At 39.3% G+C, this 21,922-nt stretch overlaps 1 long non-coding RNA gene across 1 annotated transcript in view; it reads left to right on the plus strand.

Annotated features, from left to right (window-relative positions):
* LOC136701821 (uncharacterized) overlaps positions 1-21,922 on the plus strand; it is a 38,968-nt gene extending 17,046 nt beyond the window's left edge. Inside the window, exon 3 of the long non-coding RNA XR_010803869.1 lies at positions 21,789-21,922. This is a non-coding gene — a long non-coding RNA (uncharacterized lncRNA). The remainder of the gene's footprint in view (positions 1-21,788) is intronic.

A 21,922-nucleotide genomic window follows, 5' to 3' on the forward strand; every position in this document is an offset into this window, starting at 1 on the left:
CTGGAAAAAGGAAAGAAAAACGTGGGATCCCCAAGCAGTCTGTTTTATATTCATAAATCCTGTGATTCATTAGACTCAATGGTTTCACCCAAATGCTCCGTCACAAAGGATGTATAGATGTTATATAGTGATATAAACAGCACAAAATAAGATCCTACAGTATAAACACACTTAACAGCAGAGAACAAAAGCATGTCAAGATCTTTTGTGACGAATATTTCAGACAACAGCTGTAGAAATACAGCTGTTAAAATTATTGCTTTGGTGTTGCAACTTGGAAGTGGACAGAGGTAACATTTGATTGTGCTGTTGTGAAACACACTTATCAATATTTTTCCAATGTTTGTGCTATTTTACCACATACATTTAAATGTATCATTGCTTTCACTGCTGGCTAGTGATAATCACTGTAACCTCCTACTTCCACCACCAACCACCATTAACACTCATTACAAAAAAACATTAGAATGTCTGGAAGGAGGTTTAGGGCCGCAGTAGGACCCAAATCTTTCAGTGGCATAGAATTGCAGGCAAATGTTCAGACAACTCTATTTATATTACATATTCTGTTAAAGTACAGACAAATGTAAAACATATTCAATGAACAAATTTAAAAAGGCATGATATGTCAGCTATTTTTAAAGAAAGTTAATGATTTTGCTGAGATTAACACTAGGAAAAAATGTGAACAAGTCTGTACTCGAGATGCTGCTTGGATGAAATCAGCCTGCATGGTTTTGTGTCACCAGCTAATTATCTTTCAAGCCTTCATTTAGGAATTATTCTCCAATGTCCTTTGCAGAATGCTACAGACATGAAGATGTGGGTTGCTACTGGAAAAGATGCAGCAGTGCTGGCCCAATGTAAGTAACAGCAAACTATATGTAAACCAAAGGAGCCCCATGTATTTTTTTTAAAAAGGCAAATTTTGCCCACATGTCAAAAAAATAAGGTCTGGCCCACTTCTGGCAAACGTATGCCTGTGCTGGCCATGACAAACCAAAAGTAAGCTAAAGAAGGCCCAAGAAGTGACTTTTAGCAACACTGTGGCAAGCAGAAGCGGTGGCAACCGCTTATCCAGTCCAGGGTCACAGTGGGTACAGAGCCTACTTGGAATCATTGGGCACAAGGCGGGATCACACCCTGGTGGGTACGCCAGTCCTTCACAGGGCAACACACATGCACACATTCATTCACACCTACGGATGCTTTTGAGTTGCCAGTCCACCTACCAATGTAAGTTTTTGGACCGTGGGAGGAAGCCAGTGCACACGGTGGAAACCCACACAGACACGGGGAGAACACACCAAACACCTAAACACTTAAACCCACAACCTCCAGGTCCCATGTACAACATTTGAATACTTTCACTAATATTCAAGTATGAGGACAGTGGGCAATCCAAATCTTATATTTTATTTCTTTTTATGTTGATAGGTTACTTAGATATTTATATCAAATATCTTTAGTTTTTTTTAAAATGAGAGAATATTAGCATTTCAGGTTTGCTGACTTTTAGCACAATTCTCCTTGATGACCACGATCCTTCAATCCTTTTGTCAGGATTAGTAACTTCTGTAGTGGTACACAAATCTCAGTTTAATGTCTAATTAGACGCTAATGAGCCCTCACACACAGCTGAAAGGATCTGAAAACTCATGCACACTTCACATGTGAAGTATAATTTGACAATAATTTCACTTAAGACTTATTTAAATCAACATAAATTAAATAGATTCATTCTGGCACATTTTTTTAAACAACAACAAGAAGCTCAAAAATGAGAAAAGGAAACATTGCACTGTATTACAATACCTCCTACCACTCTGTATTGAATTGTATTTTCCTACACATTTCCCTGTATTCCTCTAGTTGGTGAACCTTCAGTGCATGAACTACCAAGGTCCTGAGATGATTGACAGGTAACAAAAAACTATTATCCTGCAACCCTGTATCACAGTAATACTGTCCAGACCCCACTGAAAACAAATTACCCCCAAATTAATATGAATGTCTGTCAAAACAGTGTAGTGGAAGGGAAGTAGTTAGTGATATTCAGAGAAAAAGACCAGAAGGGTAAAGCAACTCGGAGAGTGGGGGAGAATATGATAACCAGAACAAGAAAGAGAAACAAAGGAGGACAGAAAAGGGGAGAAATTGGAGGAGGGGCAGAGTAAGATGGAGAGAGGACAGACAAATATATAGGCAGAGAAAGTGAGACAAAATAAAAAAACTATGAGAAAGGGAAAGAGGTGGGAACTGGAGAAAGAAAGTTGAAGGGATTGATACTGAAACATCTATATAAACAAAAATAAAGAGAATATTTATGGGAAAAATATTCAGCTATAGGGCGGCACGGTGGCGCAGCAGGTAGTGTCGCAGTCACACAGCTCCAGGGACCTGGAGGTTGTGGGTTCGAGTCCTGCTCCGGGTGACTGTCTGTGAGGAGTTGGTGTGTTCTCCCCGTGTCCGCGTGGGTTTCCTCCGGGTGTTCCAGTTTCCTCCTACAGTCCAAAAACACACGTTGGTAGGTGGATTGGTGACTCAAAAGTGTCTGTAGGTGTGAGTGAATGTGTGTGTGTCTGTGTTTCCCTGTGAAGGACTGGCGCCCCCTCCAGGGTGTATTCCTGCCTTGTGCCCAATGATTCCAAGTAGGCTCTGGACCCACCACGACCCTGAACTGGATAAGCGGTTACAGATAATGAATGAATATTCAGCTATAGATCAAAGTTGAAAAAGCATTTTTCCTTTTTTCTACATCTGTAAAGTTTTGGATCAGGAAACAAACATCCCCAACCCTTTCTGCTTTCTCCTAAATTCATACAATTAAGGCTATGCTCACATCACCTGGTTGAAGTGACTCATTTTGGCACAGATCTGATTTCTGCAAAAACAATCTTTCCAAATCAGATTTGACTTGGATATGAATTCACTTTAATATGTGGCCCTAGATTAGATATATATCTGATTTGTGGGCATATGCCATGAGTGTGAACAGATAGATTGGATTCTGTGCATCTTTTTGCCTGTACACATGCGCTTAGTGCTGTCATCAGCCAGCACCAGCAGAACGATGCAGGCTGTGTCTCAATTGGCTCTATGTTTCCTGAATAGATTACTGTGCAGATGATGAATCTATGGCTTCTGCACCAAAATAATGCACTGAATTTTAGGAGTCATGCAGGTGAGAGCTTAATATAAATAGCTCTCCAGTCTGTCTGCACATTTGAAACTGGTCTAATGTGTTACAAAACCCCAGTGTCTGTAAATGGTTTAAAAAATCGGCCCCGGTACAAACTGAGTTACAAATGAGTTTCTGTGCCAATTCAAACAGTTAAAAAAACTTACACAAGTTAAACTTCAGCCACATACAGACAGTTGCCCCTCCCTCACCCCCTTAAATATACCATTCTTCACCAAAGGTGAGCAGATTCTAAAGAGAAACAATCCATCCAGAGAGAAACAATCCACAATGGCAGACATCTATACAAACATCTGATTATGACACCTGCAGCACAATGTAGGGATGTGTACGTGGTTTTTGCAGATAACTGAACAACCCTTTACCCACTCACATCTCACACAATGTAAGCATGAAGTTTTCTACAAGCTGGCATTACAAAATAACATGTGACCAAGTATGTGGCACATCTTGTCTTCCTGCCCTTATCATTCTCATACCTGTAACTTTAATATGATTACGCATGTCACGATAGCAATTTGTGGTCATTCTGTCATTTTAAGACCATTTTATGCCACTAATATATTGATATTATAATAGCATAATAATTGAATTATACCATTTTGAAGAGCAATTAAATTATAGAGAATAAGTCTTGTAATTAATATTGACCATTGAAATATAAACAATTTAAAGAACACAAAATTACAATTTAACAATTTAACTATTTTAAATACAATTAAACCACTTTTTTAAAAAAATATTGGTATTAGTCATTCTTATGTAAACAAATACACAAGTAAACACAATGGGCAACACTGAGGACAGAAAAAATACTGATTCGTATTGTACGATAAGTCAATAATGTAATTATTGCGCCAGGCCTAACTATCATTCAATCATTCAATCATTGTAGTCACACTAACAAACTGTATAACCCTACAATCTCAAACTCCGATTTAACAAATGAAACTTGGCTTGAGGTTTGAACAAAGCTTTATGCCATGCAAGGCACAGATTAGTGTTGAAAATCTCACTGAATCACCACTCACACACTTGAGTTATTACTCTGTAATGCAGCTGAAACCCTACACTATCAGAAAACATTTCACTGTGGTGGTACACTCAAGGGTACATTTCAGTACATTTAATAAGAGCGTAATTGTACAATATTTTAAAATATTTGCATTTTAAAGTTATTTTGATTTCATATGAGGGCAGCACGGTGGCGGAGCAGATAGCGTTGCGGTCACACAGCTCCAGGGACCTGGAGGTTGTGGGTTAAAGTCCCGCTTCGGGTGACTGTCTGAGAGGAGTGTTGTGTGTTCTCCCAGTGTCAGTGTGGGTTTCGTCCCATGGTCCAAAACACGTTAGTAGGTGGATTATCGACTCAAAAAAGTGTCCATAGGTATGAGTGAGAGTGTGAATGTACCCTGTGAAGGACTGGTGACCCCCTCCAGGGTGTGTTCCTGCCTTGTGCCCAATGATTCCTGGTAGGCTCCAGACTCATCGCGACCCACAGCTGGATATCGGTTACAGACAATGAATGAATGAATATGCTGGTTATGCCCTACCCTCTCCTTTGTAAGATGACATTGTGGGTTTCAAGGGGTGGATGTAACATGGAGCATGTGGTGAATGTGGAAGTGAGGGAACCAGACAACAGAATGCTCTTTTCAGCTTATCTAAATAAATAAAGAGAAGTACAAAGTACAACTAGAGGGGGAAAGTTCGTGAACGAACTTTGAATTTGGCTTGTCACGTATTACTAATATCGTTGCCACATTATCTTATATGCTGGTTAATAGCTATGACGTTAAAATTTATAGAAACTGTCACATAAGAATAAATACCACATTAAAAAAGATTCCCATTACATTTTGCAGAACACCTTGAAAAATTCCACCTTAAAAAAACAGCCTTTATATTTAGACTTCCACATTAAGTAGATGACTTTGGCAAATAAATGGTCACCTTAAAAAGACCCTACCATCTTAAAAAGACTTTCATTAGACTACTTTGTTCAATAAACTGCTGCTGGAATTTTAAATTCCACCTTAAGAATCAATCCACATTTATCTGTGACGTCCTTAAGTGAGTGAGATATGCTGTTATTCCTGTATGAAAATTAACCATGTAGCAATTGATTTGGTGCAGGAACTGTGTAGATTGAGCAAGAATTGTTGGTGTTATGGCAGTGTAAAAACACAAAAATATTTTAAAGAAAAGTGTGGGTACCCAGTCAAGAAATATACTGATGTCTATGGGGGCCTGGGACACTCTCTACTGCGGAACAAACACTCAGAACTCAAAATCTGTACCGTGAAATGATTTCATATTTATAGGTGTTAGAAAGGTGAAAGAAAAAAAAAGTCCACCTTAAAAAAAGTCCACCTTAAAAAAATTCCTATTTAAATTAGACCTCCACATTAAATAAATGACCACTTCAAATAACTCTTAAAACCTTAAAAAGACCACCAATACATTTTTATTGCCACCTTAAAAAATTCCACCTTAAGAAACCCTGGATAATTAAGACGTCTCCCTTAAAAATGACCTTTAAAGTGTTAGAGACTGGCTGTGTCCTTCACAGCTCTCCCCCTCAGTCTCTGCCTCTGCCCCTCCCCCCTCTGTCTGTCTCTCACACGCATGCTCACAGAACACAACTGACAGACTCAGGATTCAATGAATTTCGACTGGTGGGGCACCCTCCAAAAAACCTCAAATATCTCAAAAACTTTTCCAGGTCCAAAAATGAACGAAACATACCGTAGCGACAAGGAGAGTCTGGTGCTCGAGATGGTGTAAAAATTTTTGCACTTTGAGCGAGAATTGATGGTGTAATGACGAGTTAAAAACATGCAAAGTTTTGAAAATCTGCGTGCCGAGCCGCTCTTAAAATACATTGAGCTCTATGGGAGTAAAACCCTCCCAAGTGTCAAACAAAAACTCATAACTCAAAAATGGTATTCTCAAATGGTCTGATACTTACAAGTTTGAGAAAGGGGAAATTTCTCTAGCATTTAAAATTTAAATGAAGTCTGTTGGTGAAAGTATAAGGAAGTTATGGTGAAATGTTCGGCAGAAAATTGAAAAAGAAAAATAAATAATTTGAATGGGTTCCTATGGGAGCGTACCCACCCTCCGAACAAATGCTTATAGCTCGGAAAGATTTCCCAACATCACTTAACCGTATATACCGTTGCGACAAGGAGAGTCTGGGGATCAATATGGTATAAAAAATATGCAGATTAAGTAAGAATTGAGCATGTTATGACGAGTTAAATACAGGAGAAAAATTATTTTCCGTATTTTCAAATGTTGTCATATTAACAGGGGCTAAAAAGTGGAAATTTCCCTACCATTTATAATTTAAATGAAGTCTCTAGGTGAAAGTATAAGGAAGTTATGGGGAAATGTTCGGCTGAAAACTGAAAAAAAGGCTTTCCTGGCCAGAGCTAGAGTGACGATGATGTCACGCACTCTAACCATCTCCCATTCAAGTGAATGGAGGGATATTGAAGGAGTGATTAAACGGAACGGATGAGTGCGAGAGGTCCGATGTTCGATGTGGTGGGTCTCGGTGGGCCTGGGTCCGACCGTGTGAAATCCCGTGTCCGTAGCTTCAAAATTGACCGAGTTAGAGCAGGTTGAAATTTTGGCCAATGCATTCCTATGGGAAAAATTCCCACTTTGGAAGCTCGTATTCCGGAATCCGTAAGTCGGATCGCTCCAAAAAGCACAAGCAACCCGAGTTGGCATAGGATCTATGACCGTGTGAAGTTTCACGGTTGTAGCATGAAAACCCTAGGAGGAGTAGCATTTTACATTTTGCGAATAGAATAATAATAATAATAATAATAATAATAATAATAATAAGATTTCGAAGAACAGTAATTTGGCTTTGACAAGCCAAATTAATAAAGCAGCAGTGGTAGTATGGTAACGGTTTAAGAATGCAACAGTGCAAATATAGTTTTAGCAGTAACATAGAAATATAAGTCATTGGAAACTATTGCAAATGCTAAAACCAGCCAACTAATAATGGATGAACAATGGATGGTGCCAAAGAAAATAAACAAAACATATTATCTAACAAATAAAGCTAACCTACCCAAAAATGCTAATGTGGCACTCACCACCTTACCTAGTGTATATATACATAGGATTTCTACTACCATGGATAGGCGCCTGTAATTGCCTGTCCACACCACTATTGGTGGTAAAACAAAGAGATTAACGAGAGAAGAACAATCTGGCAGTTTAAAATGGCTAAAGTGAGGCTAGGATAAAGCTAAGCTAGCAGCAGTACAACTAGGCCTCTAACACAAGCTAGCAGGATCAACTTCAACAAACATAACAGCAACTGTAATATCTCAACCTAAACTAGCAGCAAAGATCATTAAACCAACTAGCAGCAACATCTGTAAACATAAGCTAGCAACTACAAGACTCAAACCATAAGCTATCAGCATCCAGACATCACACAACCAAAAAGCTCCCCTTGGTTCCACTTGGTGACTTTATATTCAAGAAGTCCTGCCCCTTCCAGGTGAACAGCTCATCCTGTTGGAGGATCACGACAGCAGTCTGGGGCAACAAACCTCCCATTGGCTGAACAGGCAACAAGCTAGAGAGAGAGGAAGTGAAAGAAAGAAAGAAAAAAGTGCCTCTCGGGCACAAAATTATACACAAAATAATTCACCAGTGAATGTTAAATTATTACACTAATGGTGTTAATTTAACACTAATAGTGTTGATTTAACACTGGTGAATTTACTGTGTACCCTGTTTCATCTCCAGGACTTATATAGTGTTATTTTACATTTCTGGAGAAGAGAATGTAATGAACTATTAAAGAACACAACTGGATTTTAAAACCAATGGCACATTTACACTGTAACTTTAGTGACAATGTACCTCTACTGTTCCTTTTTTCTGAGAGTGTAAGCCTGTGGTATTTGGTATTGTAACTACTATAAACAAGTTATAATGTTTCTGACTAGTGTTTTAACTTCTACTTTCACTTAAATAAAACATTTCTTATACAGACATTTAATATTTAGTTTGAAACTGCCACAAAACTCAACATCCTATTGTAAAGTGGCATTACTCTACCCCCCTCATATAAAACAAGTCCCATGTGTATTAGGTTTTAGTCATGTTGTTTAGCTGTTTGATGTTTTCCTCAAAATTCCCTGAAGAATGAAGTATGTGGTGTTACTCCATGTGAAAGTCTGAGGTGTCAAGGAAGAAGTGTGACCCCTCTGCAGGTAAAACACTGTATGTAGTCAGTTTAAATCCTTTTGTGTAGAAATTTCCCCATCGTGCCTGCACCAGCTCTTATTATCAACTCAGTGACAGGATCTCATTTATTTATAGAGATGTTATTTTACACCTCTCTCTTTGTCTCTTTCCATGTCTCACTATTTCTGGAAAGTTAAAAGCCCAAACAACAGATACAAAGAAATGCCTTGCCTACCTGACGAGGGTGTTTTGCCACATTGTTTGAGAGGAACCAAACCTGGAGATTTTATGGGATGTTTGTTCATTGTAGGTGTTGAAGAATTTTTATATTTGTTTTTTCCCTCTCTTCCTGTTACTAGCATTCACTCCATCTCACACTGGAAAATGTCCAGCTTCATATTTGCTTTGCAGGTGGTTCACGTCTTGTAGTATCTCAAACAAAATAAGTGACCACACATTTTGAAGCCAGAATTTTGTCATGCATTGTTTGACTTCAGTGTCTGTGGTTCAGAGAAAGTCTTTGGCCCAAATGTACAAAGACAAAGCGGCAATATTCCTGCAGAAAATTAAGCAGTCTGCCTTATCATTTATACATTTGGCCTCCGAAGAATGGTGACATGGTCAAACAAGGAACAACTTGAGCAAAAATGTTTAATATAACTAAAGCTAATTTTACATTAATGCTTAATAAGTTAATATATGGCCAAATAATGTTTGAGTTTAAACATCTAGAAGTTTAAAATCTTGCATAAGGTGATGATGCAGACAACTGCTTAATTTACATAATTCCTAAGCATCTCTCACAAAATGCAATAAACACTATATCAAGCCAAAATTAGATTAAATTCAAGGCAGCTATGGTCAGGCCAAAAGTCACACTATAATCTAAAAATATGCAGATGCAGCTCTAGGTACCAATGCAAAATCAACTGGAAAATTGGGGTACCCTTGTCGCAGTAAAATTAAGCCATTTGGTGCTCATTATTAAAATGTTTGACTAATTGACTTGCACGGAAGCCCTGAAGGTCAACCTGAATAAAAAAGTTTAATGTATGTTCCTTGTTCGTGAGACTAAGTTCCACATTATTATTATTATTTATTTATTTATTTTTTTGTTATACACTCCAAAAACAGTTGAAAAAAATATTTCTATCATCGCTTGTACGCTAATATTTTTTCTTCCACAAATTTTTACAAGCAAACAGGCCATCCTACAGCCAAAGGAGAGACAAATAACTATACAGAGCTGGAACAGCAACCCCTTTTTTTATTTAATCTGGTTAAATCTTTTTTTAATCCACATCTTGCTGGTCAGAGCTGGAAGAGCATGCTAAATGCCATTTTAAGAGCCTAAATGGCTCTGATTTGATTCCAGAACTCTCCATTTCTTACTTTTGAGCCATTGCTTGTGAATTTACTGGAATGTTTTGGGTCATGGTCATGTTGCATGGTCCATGTCCATTTCAGCTTCAGTTTTTGGACTGATAATTTCACATTTTTCTCAAGCACCCTCTGATACAGGGAAGAATTCATAGTAGATTCTATGATGGAGAGCTTCCCAGGCCCTGCTGCAGCAAAGCAGCCAAAAACTATGACATTTCCACCTCCCTGCTTCACAGTTGGTAAGGGGTTCTTGTGCTCAAATATTGTGCTGGTCATCTTCTGTTACTGTGCCCAAATGGATTTGGATTTGGATTAATCTGTCCACCGCACATTCTTCCAGAAGTCCTGGTCTTTGTCTATGTGCTTTCTGGCAAACTTTAGTCTTGCCCTGATGTCTTTTTGACAGCAAGGGTTTCCTCCTTGTGCAGTCATTTCCTGATGGTAGATGCATGTACCTTGACATCAACTGTTGTAAGAGCTACTTGTAGGTCCCGTGATAACATTTTAGGATTGTTGGAGAATTCTTTATGCATCTTGCCTAACCTCGCCATGTTGGCAGGTGGTTTAAATGTTCTCCACTTAGAAATCAGCCATTCTATTGTCCGGAACATAATTTAAAATTGTTTTGAGATAATTTTTACATCCTTTCTCAGACTCATATACATCTATATCCTTCTATCTGATGGCCTCAGTGATCTCTTTAAATATCAAGGGCAAATCAAACTAATGTCTGAGGTTTAAATAAGAGCATTCTGCAATGTCCTCTTTAACAATGGTCTAATCATTTGCAGCTGATGTGGTGCATCTGATTCTAAATATAGACATTTTAAATAGTAATAAATGTAGGCGCGTCCTATATTTTCCTCACAAGAAATGGACATTTTTGTTCATTAAATTTTACAACTTGTGTTTGTAATTTGTGCAGTTTTTTTTTTTTGTTTATTATGAGCTCCATCTCTCAGTACTGTTCAAATGAAGCTCATATGTCCATATGTTCAAAAAGACAAAGGTTTTCATGGGGTGTCCTAACTTTTTCACATGACTGTAAGTAATTGCACAATTTGCTGCAATTTCTGACATTGTCCCCTTTTTAAATAAACACTAGGGAATATTTCAACCCTAATTTTGGTAACTTTGTTAGTAAATCTTACATTGCAGGAATTTTAATATTCAGGAAACCCAACCATAAATTATTGTACCAAGAATTCTGATTTCTACCAGACAATTCTGCAGGGAACTGCTCCATCAGCCTGATGAACAGTTTGAGCACAAGACAAATTCCACTTCTGAATGGCTCAAAACAAATATTTAGGTTTAGAATGGCCCAGTGTCAAAACACTTGAACCCCACTCAGATAAAGTGGAATCATGATGGGATGATAATGGGAATCATGATGTTCAGGCTTGAAATCCCTACTAATTTCTCTTCGAGGATCTGAAAGACTCCACTTAAATGCAGAGTTTGTAGCTGTTAGGGCTTAACATTAGGCAGGAAAATAATTTCAGGGGCAAATACACAGGGCTGAATAAAAAGTTGAAAGAAATCTGTCCTTCAAAAAATTAAATGATCATTTTAAAAGTTGTGTTCTCACGTGCTTTTCTTATTAACTTTTGAAATGAAACCATTTAATATGACGCATGCAAAAATGAAATGTGGAAAGTCTTCCACAGGACTGTAGCTAGCACGTTGTTATGATCTAAAGTCACGTTTGTTCAATGGTAATTCTGAAAGGAGTGCAGTTCTGAGAGTCAAGGCCACTGGAGATGCAAGTGAGTGAGTGTGTGGTGTGTTCTGCTGGTACAGCGGCGGATGTTCAGAGGCGTAGATCACGTTTTAGTGTTTGATTTCTTTTCTCGAAGCTCTTACAATCATGTCTTTGCTGTTCTCCTGTTATGAGTTTAGACACAAAATGCCATGAGATTAATAAACAGTTGAGCATGCTCAGTGCTGTGAGTGATAGCCTCCTCTGCTCTCAGCACAAGCCATCAATCAAAATGTGTCACTAATGACAACACACTTTTCCTGACACAGGAAGTGGCTGAGCCTGCTGAAGAATAGCTCGGCCCTTCCAGCTCCGATTAAAGCTCCTTTAGCTCTGACATTGATGCCTGTGGTTCAAAGAAATATGGTTTGACCCACCACTATTTACACCATTGATATCTTATGCTTTAACTCCATTTAGACATTCCACAGACAAATATATCGGCCTCCACTGAATGGCACACCTGCCTGAAATCATATGCAAAGGCTGAACACTCACGGGGAGGGGGATATTGAGATGTCCTTAAACTCCCTATAGGACAGGCATTCTTTTGGACTTAAGTCACATGGCAGATATCCTATTTTGTGGGATACCTATATCTGGACATATAAAATGCTTTGTTTTTTCCCTATATATCCTAAATAGATATACATCAAGGGTGTAATAGTGTGATTAACAAAATAACCTTTGTCAAGAGTTAAGCTAAAATAAACTATTTAAAGTTTTGCTTGACTATATGTGTAAGGTACACACAAGCATGAGAATACAGAATAGAGAAGTTCACTAAAGTAGCCAATATTTTAAGCTCAGTGATGCAAGGTAGTGGAGTGAAATGATTTAGAATGCCATCAAATGCAGAAACAGGGAAAAATTACCACCTGTCCACACCACACTCCATTATTTACCATATTTAACTGTGAACCTACACAAGAAACACCCTAATCTTGCTTACACCTAGCAACATCTCTCTTAACGCCCCCTCCAGGTACATATTTTACCCTGTTAACATGTGCATATAGCGTATTTTAATAAATGCTAGACGATGCATCATGCACAATAGGTGGTCAGTGCTATGACAGCCTTTTCACTTTGAAACTACTGTGTGCACAGCCAGGTTAACCAAACAGTTTAATTTAAACTGAGTCTCTGATAACAAAAGCTTTAGAAACCAATCCCATCAACTTGCAGGGAAGGAACTCAGACTTCAGGAGAGCAGCTGAGGAGTGGAGGGACAGAAGAAAGGACTAATAGATCAAGTTCTGAATGAAAGTCACTTTTAAGGCCTAAGGGGTACTCCCCCATCACCCCCCCCCCCCCAACACACACACACACACACAACTTCTAAATGTACAATTTAATTGAGGAGGGATGTGTTTTTAGGGGTTTAATCAATGACTGGATGAATTTAATGATCTACTCAGGATTCACTGGCATGTACGGCGCTACAGAATGCATTAGATTTCGAACATTTGTGTTTACAGCAGAAGAGCAATAGAAGTAATTTTCAACCCCACAGGGAAAAATCATGAGGGCCCAGAGTTCATTAGTTGGGCAAGTTGCTGACTCAAATGATGAACAGCCTCATAGGTCTATTAGAAGTTCAATTAACTCAAACTTAATTCAGCTTCTGCTTTCTGGAATTTTAGACAATTAAGTGCATTCACTTTCAGACAAAGGGGAATTCAACATATACAATTTTAGAAAAATTACAGAAAAATCCCAAATGTAAAGTTCATTTCAGACACCACACAGATGTAAACAGACGTGTCATCCAGCCTTCTCTGTTGTAACTGTCAAAAAACAACCAAAAAAAAAAAAACCCATATATATATATATATATATATATATATATATATATATATATATATATATTGTATTCATTATAGTGGCTATGGCAGCTGTTCATAGAAACTAATCTTTGGCATCTTGATTGTAGTGGACGGATTACAAAAAAAAAAGCCCTCCAGGCACAATTAAACTTTTGCAGTTTTACTCAAGCTCAAGAGCAAATTTCCAATTACTGTAGCACTGAGCATTCAGAGTTTACAAAGAACATTAATTAGCCTAGTTTTATGGAAACATGTAACTATTACAGCCATAGGACTTTGTGCAAGACACAAAGAAGTGCTAAATTGACAGACTAATGGGAATTGAAACAGAAAGTGCTCAGGAACTCAACTTTTAAAAGTGGGAAATCATACTACCACCAAAATGCAGCAAACAATATTTAGAAAAGTAATTATTAAAATGTCCTTGTTTTATTAAGTGTAACATTCTCTTGAGCAAAATATGTATTGCCTAAATAAGAGGTGCACATCTCTAGTCCTGGAGTACTGCTATGCAGCATGCTGTGTTTATATTTCTGATTGTTATATTTCAGCTGATAAATGTTAAATGACCAGCTTTAGTGAGTGTCAGTGGAATCACCAAACCCTTGTATATACCAATACTCGCACCTTTCTGTTGGGTGTGCCAGCTGAAGTGTACAAGGCTCTAGGGTATCCCAATTCTATCATTTCTCCCAAGAACTGTGCTCACGAGTACCCCCATGCACCTAACACACCCCTCTCCTTCTCAAAAGTCCGCAACAGACGACACTCATGAATGGATCTATGAAGGGTACATAAACAGCCAATACAGGAATGTTTATCCTGTTATTGTCTGTTCAAAAACAACCAAACTGAAGATACTGTATTGAACATTCAAGTGACTCATTTACATGGGAAAACTTGTGTGATCATGAAAGGTATGGCATGCAAATAGGGCCAATTTCATCTTCACTTTAATGCCTGTAGATGACCTTGTACAGTTTGTTTACTTGCTCTGCAAATTGGCTCTTCATAATTGTCTTTTAAACTGTAGGAAGATACCTCTACAGATGCAAAAATGTAGCATCTGTACACATAAAAGAAATGCATCTCACTCCAACACATAGACATTTTACATCTGGACACGTAATATTTTTACATGTACAGACATTAGAATTAAGACATTTTGGCCCAAAATGTATGCCATAAAAAGGCACTGAAAAGTTTACATTTTTATGAAAACATTTAAATGTTAAACGCATAATACTTACAAGTCCCCGGCTGGCGCCTGTACAGCTGGAGTTTGTCCCAGTAAACGAGAGGGTCGCCTCAATGCGACTCCAGCTTGCAGAGAGGAAAACTTTAACTGTTGTGTATGCGTATGCACCGAACAGCAGCTCAGAGTATTCGGCCTTCTTGGAGGCAGTGAGTGGAGTTCTAGAGGGGATTCCATGCACTGACTCTATTGTTTTACTGGGGGACTTCAATGCTCACGTTGGCAATGACTGGGAAACCTGGAGAGGAGTGATTGGGAGGAACGGACTGCCTGATCTAAACCCGAGTGGTGTGATGTTGTTGGACTTCTGTGCTAGCCATGGTTTGTCCATAACGAACACCATGTTCGAACATAAGATTGCTCATAAGTGTACTTGATACCAGAGCACTCTGGGCCAAAGGTCAATGATCGACTTTGTGGTTGTGTCTTCTGTCCTGAGGCCGTATGTTTTGGACACTCGGATAAAGAGAGGGGCTGAGCTGTCAACCGATCACCATCTGGTGGTGAGTTGGATCCGATGGCGGAGAAAGCTGCCAGACAGACCTGGTAAACCCAAACGTATAGTGAGGGTGTGCTGGGAAAAGCTGGCAGATGACTGTCCGGATGGACAGCTCGGGGAACCTCCGATTCTGCGGATGGGTACAGGCAGGCAAAAAAGGCTGCAGCTGTGGCAGTTGCTGAAGCAAAATCCAGAGCATGGGAGGAGTTTGGAGAGGCCATGGAGAATGACTTCCGGGCGGCCCCAAAGAGGTTCTAGAAAACACTCCGACAACTCAGGAGGGGGAGGGCGGACACGGTCTAAACTGTGCTCAGCAAGGATGGTGAAACTCTGAACTCGACTGAGCGTATTGTTGGGCGTTGGAAGGAGCACTTTGAGGAACTCCTTAACCAGAGAGACATGCCTCCTGTGCAGGAGGTAGGGCCAGAAGTGTCTGGGGGGTCAGATTCCATTTCCTTGGCTGAAGTCACTGAGGTGGTGAAAAAGCTTCACAGTGGCAAAGCTCCAGCAGTGGATGAGATTCGCCCAGAGTTACTGAAGGCACTCGATACTGTGGGGCTGTCTTGGATGACATGCCTATACAATATTGCATGGACCTTGGGAATGGTGCCTTTGGATTGGCAAACCGGGGTGGTGGTTCCTATTTTCAAAAAAGGGGACCAGAGAAAGTGTGCCAATTATCGTGACATTACACTTCTCAGCCTCCCGGGGAAAGTCTATGCCAAAATGCTGGAAAGGAGAACAATGCGGATTTCGTCCTGGCCGTGGATCTATGGACCAACTCTTTACTTTTTCACAGATGATTGAGGGGGCGTGGGAATTTGCTACTCCACTCTACACATGCTTTGTGGATTTGGAGAAGGCATATGACCGTGTTCCCCAAGAGATTCTGTAGGAGGTGCTCCAGGAGTATGGGGTGCCAGGGTCGCTCCTTACGATCCTTGTACTCTCAGAGTTTGAGTTGTGTTCGCATCCTTGGTAGTAAGTCAAGCTTGTTCAGTGTGGGCATTGGACTCCGTCAGGGCTGTGCCTTATCTCCACTCCTGTTCCTGATATTCAAGGACAGGGTGGCGCTGCGTAGCTTGAGGCAGGAGGGCTTCCATCGAGGAGCTCAGGAGGTGGCATCTCTGCTTTTTGCGGACGATGCTGTTCTTCTGGCTTCTTCGCACAGAGGCCTCCATCATTCACTTGAGCAGTTTGCAGCCGAGTGTGAAGCGGTCGGTATGCGGATCAGCACCTCCAAGTCTGAGGCCATGGTTATCTCCCAGAAACAGATAGCATGCTCCCTTCAGGTAAGGGGTGAGAACCTGCCCCAAGTGAAGGAGTTCAAGTATCTCGGGTTCTTGTTCACGAGTGACGGGAAGAGGGATAGTGAGATTGACCATAGGATAGGTGCAGCGTCTGCAGTAATGCGGTCACTGTACCGCACCATTGTGGTGAAGAGAGAGCTGAGCCATAAAGCAAAGCTCTCAATTTACCGGTCAGTCTACATCCCCACTCTCACCTATGGTCACGAGCTCTGGGTAATGACCGAAAGAACAAGATCGCGGATACAAGCGGCCAAAATTAGCTTTCTCCGACAGGTCGCTGGGCGTACTCTCTGTGATCGGGTGAGGAGCTCAGTGACTAGGGAGGAGCTTGGAGTAGAGTCGCTGCTCCTTTGCATTGAGAGAAGTCAGTTGAGGTGGTTTGGGCATCTGATCAGGATGCCTTCTGGACGCCTCCCACTGGAGATATACCAGGCACGTCCAACTGGAAGGAGGCTCCAGGGTAGACCCAGGACACGCTGGAGGGATTATATCTCCCGGCTGTCCTGGGAACACCTTGGGATCCCCCAGGAGGAATTGGTGGATGTTGCAAGGGACAGAGACGTCTGGGCTTCTTTGCTCGCCCTGTTGCCACCACGACCCTGAAATGGAAAAGCGGAAAAGAAGATGTATGTATGTATGTATGTATATTTTAGACCTTGTAATAAAACACTAATGTTTAGTGCATAATGTTAAGCAGATATTAAGCGGACAGAGTTGAAAGGGCTGAGGTGTGTCCCAATTCTGCTCTCAAAACTACACCCCTACACCAAAGTGTTGAACCCCTGACCTAAACGAACCTGGAGCTTGAGGGGAAAGCCCAGGTGCTTAAAACTGTCCCCACTGTCAGCCTTCTGTTTATGTTAGCTACCAAACAAAATGTAAATTAAAAATCAAATATATTCAAAAGTAAGAAAAGCCTGGAGGGGTAGGTGGAATTAAATTTTTTTTTATCACTGCTGGTCAAATCTGAAACAGCATGTTAATTTTTAGCACCTAGCTCATTAGATTTTTTCCCCCTCTTGTTTCAATGAATCCCTGAGGGGTAACCGAAAAACATACTGGTCAAAACAGGTAAAACATGCAAAGTGTTGGCCATTAAAGAAATATTCCCGCTCCGGGTGACTGTCTGTAAGGAGTTTGGTGTGTTCTCCCCGTGTCGGCATGGGTTTCCTCCAGGTGTCCGTAGGTGTGAGCGTGAGTGTGTGTGTTGCCCTATGAAGGACTGGATCCCCCTCCAAGGTGTATTCCTGCCTTGCAAACAATGATTCCAGGCTCTGGACCCACCGTTACCCTGAACTGGATAAGCAGTTACAGATAATGGATGGATGGCTAAAATTGTACAAATTATGCTAGAAATATTTTTTCAATTGTTTTTAGTGTATATAACAGGAAGAAAAAAATTATGTGGGAAATACTTTGTGTAAACAGGAACAATTTGATACAAAACAAGAATTTGGTCAAATTTGTGAATATATGCTTCTGTCTATTACACATGCAGTATGACTTAGGGGATATATTGGGCCACAAGAGTCACTGCCCAGAAAAATATACCAAATAAGCCAAAAAACTTTATTCAGATTTAACACAGCTTAATCACTTAATCATGCTCTGGCAATAAACAATAAACTGGCCATTTGTAATACTGACAATCAAACATTTAAAATGGCTACCACAGTCCAATTACAAAACACTAGAGAGAGTTCTCTGCCAGAGCACACAAAGGATGCCAGGGTGAGAAAACTGAACCTACACAAATGAGCAAGAGACAAATTCAAGAACTCTGCAGCTTAATAAGCTAAAAAAATGTGCCATAGTCAAACTGTTTACACATGAGTGTTCATTTCACAAAACCATCTATCTCAGCTAGCGAAAGGCAAAGAGCCACCATTGTTTTTCCTGCATACCAGTTTGATGTTTGACTGTCCATTTCCAACTTAAATGTTTCACTAGACGAGGCTGATGTCATCGTTCTTATTGATTTTTCCCTTACACCTAAAAGTTACATTTTATTGGGAAAAATGTTTACTTTTATAAGCAATTTTTGTATTTAAAGTTCCATTTTAAATGGGTTAACTTATGAGCCGGTATTGACGTTATTCACAAGCTTCTTATTTGAATTTTCTGTTCCACTTTAAATGTCCAATTAAACATGCAAACATGATTTTTGCCTATGCCACCAGTGGACCATTAATGGAGTGTTGTCAATGTCAAATCAGATAACATCAAACATTATTAATACACTTGTGAAACAGTGACAGCACTAAACTTGGGTAAATACAAGCACAGTAAAATGATTCCACAAAGATAAACTCAGCAAGGAGACTAGCGGCTGTTTCTTGGATAAATGATAAACTTACGAATATTGCTTCCTATGACAAGAGCATAAAGTTGGAGACCTGAAGGTATATGGCTACTTCTAAACTCACTGATATTATAAACATCTTGTCTAGGGTACAAGTGTGTTCCCAAACTGTAAATCCCCTGAATTCCACAGATTTGTTTACATTTCGCCAAAAGGACTGCAACAAAACAGTCCTGCATCAAAGCTGTCTGTAATCATGAGTCCTTCAGCTTTCTCTCATAAAAGCAGGCTCATTCAGTGTTTTGTACAAAGGGCAGGTGTGGATGCAGGTTGCAGCATGCCGGATGCAGGAACTCAAGTGATCAGTTGTTTAAAGACTATGACTGATTAAACAAGTGGAATCAGGTGTGCTGCTCTTGTTTGGTATGAAAACTTGAACCCACTCTGACTTTTTGAGATTAAGATTGAGTACCCAGGAAATAACGCAAAAATTTAGCTTGTAACGGTGCTGACAAATTCATTTTAGTGTATAATACCAGAGCTTGACAAAGTCTTACATATATGTAAGCATGCCAGCTTAATAAAACAAGTCAACCTCTGAAAGTACAGAATTACTTTTTTCTTTCTTGAATTTATTCATTCATTCATTATCTGTAACCGCTTATCCAGTTCAGGGTCGCAGTGGGTCACTTCCAGCTGCGCCACCATGCTGCCCTTCTTGAATTTAAAATCATTATATTTTCAATTGGGTGGCACAGTGTTGCAGCAGGTAGTATTGCAGTCACACAGCTCCAGGAACCTGGAGGTTGTGGGTTCAAGTCCCGCTCCGGGTGACTGTCTGTGAGGAGTTTGGTGTGTTCTCCCTGTATCTGCATGAGCTTCCTCCAGGTTTGCTCCAGTTTCTCCCCATGGTCCAAAAACACACGTTGGTAGGTGGATTGGTGAGTGATTGGTGTATAAATTTAAAAAAAAGCCTCTGTCACTATTTAATACATATTTCTGTGACTTGTACATCCTAACAGTAAGATATATATATATATATATATATATATATATATATATATATATATATATATATATGCATGACTGGGGTATTTACCATGTAAATGCAGGAAACACAAAAACCACAGTCCCAGTTTAGAAGCACAGTTGCCAACAATAATGTTATGTTTTGTTTTTATTTATTTATTTGAAAAAATGATCTTCATAAATGCTTATATAAATAAATAAATAAATAAATAAGAAATTGCCGGGATACTAAGTGACCTGCTGTATCAGTGTCATGCACTGGCCCAACCAATTGTGGGAATATAGCTCTGCACACTTAATTCACCATGAATCAGTGTGTATTAATGGTTTGTTTGTTATGATCAAAGTCATCAGTATTATCATAGTGCTGTTAAAATGTACTGAAAAGGTCAAAAAGTACTGCTACTTTTATTTTAGCAGCACCATGTACTCATTTAAATAGAGTTCACAAAAATGGACCTAAATGAACAATAAAATCTGGAGTCTTGTTCTGTTTGCCTTATGTAAAGATATAAATCATGTGAGATTAAGGTAGTAATCATTAATTGTATTAGGTTTTGTTTAACTCGTAAACACTAAACTGTATAAACCTCAATTTTATTGTTTTTGTGGAAATACATTCAGTACAGAGTCAAAAACTGAGGGCCACTTTTTTAAGAGACATTTTTATTTCAGACAGCTCCTAGAGGAAAGGGTGAGTTTGTGGCTAGAATGCAATTTATTTATTTTATTTATTTTTTTTTTGATATCTTGTTTGTTTTTAAAAATAAACCAGCACATTTGTACAGCCGTGCATATTAAGAGGACATAACCTGCACATTAGCTTACTGATCATATTCACTCACTCCGGTGTGGTCCATAATCTCACCTCCCAATCCTTATTTAATTACCCCTGGTTTTGAGGGTCCTTGGGGAGTGAAATGACAGGGAGTTGAGTTTGGGACTGGGGTTCTTTCACTGTGCCATATACCCCATAGTGTCAGCCAAAGACGCTCCACCCAGAAGCAGACAGAGTCTGAAACCTTCAGTGCGCTGATCTGACCTCACTGTCAAGATTCTGCCAAATTGCATTCTGGTTGGCTCTCTGTACATCTGCATTTACACACATCTGTGTATTTTTTGCACTGGCTTTAATACTGGATTGATGTGACAGGCTGCCATTGTTAAAAATTTAAAAATGTCATTAAAATGATCGTAACTGGTAAAGTTTATCTCAGGAGAGTGATTATGGGTACAGTTTAAGCATCCAATGAGCTAACTAGCCAGTTAGCATCAGCTGAAAACAACAGCATAAATACTGACATAACCTAAAATGCTTTAAAAGGATATCTGTTCATTTATAGCTAAGGAGAGAGGAATGGTCATGAAATCACTCTTCTTGTTTTTAGAAAATTTGTGGATTTTAAGAGTTAAATTTTCTTCAGTATCAGTATTATAGGTCCTATTATAAATTGTTATGAATTCAATGCCAAAGAGGTCGTTTAACAAAGTTTTGGGATACAGTTTTGGTATTTGTTTGGTAGAAATATACAGATATTTCAGATTTACCACCATTTTAATATTACAAAAATTATATGAAACATATCAACGCTATGTATCATTTTAACATGGCTGTCCCCCACATCGTGTGAAAAGTCATGATGAATGGTTCGATAGAAATGCTCCAAAATTATTTGAAATAAAATATTGTTACAGTGACTTCCACTGAAGGTAAAGGTTTTTCCTCTCTGTTGTACAGATACTATTTTGGAATTCGTTGGTCAGTGACAATATGTATGTTCACTAGTGGTAAATATCACTTGGAGCAAAATAACATGCAGCAGAAAATCTCTGCATATTATCAGAAAGAATTAATAAACCAAAGGAGATTAAGACAAATCCTACACATATGCATAAAGCATAAGATTATATTCTGCATTAGTAATTATTTTATGAAATCTCTGAAAGTGTTGAGTTCTAAGGAATTAAATCATGCTTTCCTTTTTTCCCAGGTGCCCATGTCCTGGATGTCGCCAGGCTGCTTCCCTCAGAGCTGCAGCAGCGTGATTACTTTGTGGCAATCTTTCGCCACATGGGGACAAACATCTCTGCTGATGCAGTGAAGTTCTCAAGGACCACTACCGCT

This window comes from Hoplias malabaricus, chromosome 7 (genome assembly GCF_029633855.1).
Source record: "Hoplias malabaricus isolate fHopMal1 chromosome 7, fHopMal1.hap1, whole genome shotgun sequence".
Classification (NCBI taxonomy): domain Eukaryota; kingdom Metazoa; phylum Chordata; class Actinopteri; order Characiformes; family Erythrinidae; genus Hoplias; species Hoplias malabaricus.